Below are 2,447 nucleotides of genomic sequence, written 5' to 3' on the forward strand. Positions count from 1 at the left end.
TTTTACTTTCCCTTTTCCTCCATTCCATTCTATCCACCCCATCCCCAAACCTTCTCATCTCCATGAAATGTCTGTGAGAAAAGGAAGGTTCTGAAACCTGGCAGTGTGCTCACGCTGCACGGCTACGACTGCGTCCCAGACCTGGCCTTGGCCCAGCCTGATATGAGCAGTAACGGATCAGGTCGTTGCAACAGCTCTCATGGTGCACTGCTGCCTGATGTCCATTACCGACTTAAGTGACGTGGACTGAAACCCGGATATAAAGGGGCAGTTGTGCTTTTTTCTGTTTTTCATTTATCTATTTTATATTGTTTCCATATAGCAGTGAGGTGCAAAATTATAGTGGAATAAAATGCACTGCCTAGGGCTGGCCAGATAGCTCACTGGATTGAAGTGCCTGCTTAGGCAGAAGTAGGGACCGGGGTCCGATCCCTAGGGTGCCGTGCTGGCCCCGCCCCTGAGGCGCACTGAGTCTGGGCATGGTGGCATGTACCCTGTACTAAATACATTAAAAATAAAAAATAAAAAAGTAAAATGCACTGCCTAACACAAGGTGACGAAGGGCCCTGCCGGAGTAACTGAACTATTGATTATGCTCTGGAATAGAAACAAGACCAACCAAAGTATTAAGGATGAAAAACTTCAAAATGATTTTGATTGAGGAGTGAACACTGATTCATTCCAATGCTAACAAGACTTGAGGAGATGTGTGAAGGGTGCACAAATGGGAGACAGGAGACGCTTTCTGGAGAGGACACAAAGCCTTGAGAAGCAGTGAGGCGGGTGCAAGGGGCATGAAGACAGAAGCGCATTCGGGGCGGGCACTAATGACACATTTACACCGCAGGCTTTTCTGCTACAGTAACTACTTCTTTAAATTTTAAGGTAGCAAAAAAATAAATAAATTTTGAGGTAGCTTAACAAAATACAGAAAAATAAAGGTAAAATATGTCCTCAGGAATAGTGAAGCTTTGGTGGGAACAATATAACATTTTAAAAAGGACTTATGAGGCATTATTGTAATCAGAAAGTTGTGTCTGTCATTAAATACTATGTTTATAATTAAGTATAATTTTTGTTATTAAGCAATAAGAACATGTTGATAACAACATTAACTTATTCATATATAAATATGTAACTTTTGTTTGGCTGACAAATTATATTGTGGTTGGCTACTATCCATATTCATCTTATGTTAATCATATTAATCACATAAAATACTTCCTAAAATATTCAAATGATAGAAATCTCAACCTATAGTGCAAACTGTAAAGTTTTATAGGGCACCCAATTCCAGTTCTATTTTATTGTTTTTATGTATTTGGTACAGAGTCTCACTACACAGCTCGCCAATGCTGGGATTACAGGTGTGCGCCACTATGCCTGGTCTCGGTGGCAGCTCAGTGCACCCGGAGGTGGGGTCAGCGCAGCACGCAGTTCTTAGGATTGAGCCTGGTCGCTGTGCTTGCCAGGGCAGGTATTTAGTCTGCTGAGCTATCTTGCCAGCCCTCCAGTTCTTTCCTTTTTGGTTTTCCTTCCTGTCTGCCTGCCTGCCTGCCCGCTTGCTTGTGGTAAAGGGGACTGAACTCAGGACCCTCCACTTGCCAGGCAGGGGTTTATTCTACTGAACTATCTCCCTAGCCCCTCCAGTTCTATTTTTTAAAAAATCACAAGTAATATTTAAGGCAGAAACTCCAAGTACCATACTATTTCCTCACTCCTTTAGTATTTCTGACATTCTAAAGTGAATTCTTACAACTAGAGCCCTAGACGTCATACTTTGGGCACATTTACTTAACACTCAGAATTTTCTTCACACTCAAAATTATTACACTTTTGATATTTACTGAAGTTCTATCTCATAAACTGTATTCACTTATCACTGAATTACTATTAAAGACATACTCAGTATGCCGTTTAAGGTCCCTTATGAAAGGTCCTCAACATCTTTTGAAGTACTGGTTCACAAACACCGCTGCCAATATGCCTCAGGAGCTTCGCAACTTCCATTTTGCTTTTTACCAAGTCTTGTGGGAAGCTCGGCTCCAAACAGAACACCCGATTACACTGAGCTGTACTAGTCTTCATGGTCAGCCTATCTGCTTCCCTGAGCCACAGCTTTAGTTTCCTCCTTCCCTCCCTCCTACATTCCTTCTCTCCCTTTCTCTTTCTCTTAGATAAATAATTTGTTGAATTTAGTTGTGAAGGATCTCACTTTTTTCTAGAGTTGGTTATAAATGACAACAAATGGTGGTTTGCTAAAGTTACGTTGAACCCTTTACTGGTAATTTACCCTGCAGATGAATTTGAACACAGCCAAGAAATGACAGTGGATGAACTTCTCCCATGAGACTGCAGGAGTGTGTCCCGTGTGTCCCGTCCCCAGGACTCTGGCTGTGTCTACAGCGCGGTAGTCTGTGGCAAGAGCACAGGTTTTTATTTATTTA

General features: G+C 42.0%; 1 protein-coding gene across 1 annotated transcript in view; it reads right to left on the reverse strand.

Moving 5' to 3' along the window:
• Cep126 (centrosomal protein 126) overlaps positions 1 to 2,447 on the reverse strand; it is a 119,528-nt gene that overhangs the window by 48,649 nt on the left and 68,432 nt on the right.

Source organism: Octodon degus, unplaced genomic scaffold (genome assembly GCF_000260255.1).
Source record: "Octodon degus isolate 3935 unplaced genomic scaffold, OctDeg1.0 scaffold00012, whole genome shotgun sequence".
Classification (NCBI taxonomy): Eukaryota; Metazoa; Chordata; class Mammalia; order Rodentia; family Octodontidae; genus Octodon; species Octodon degus.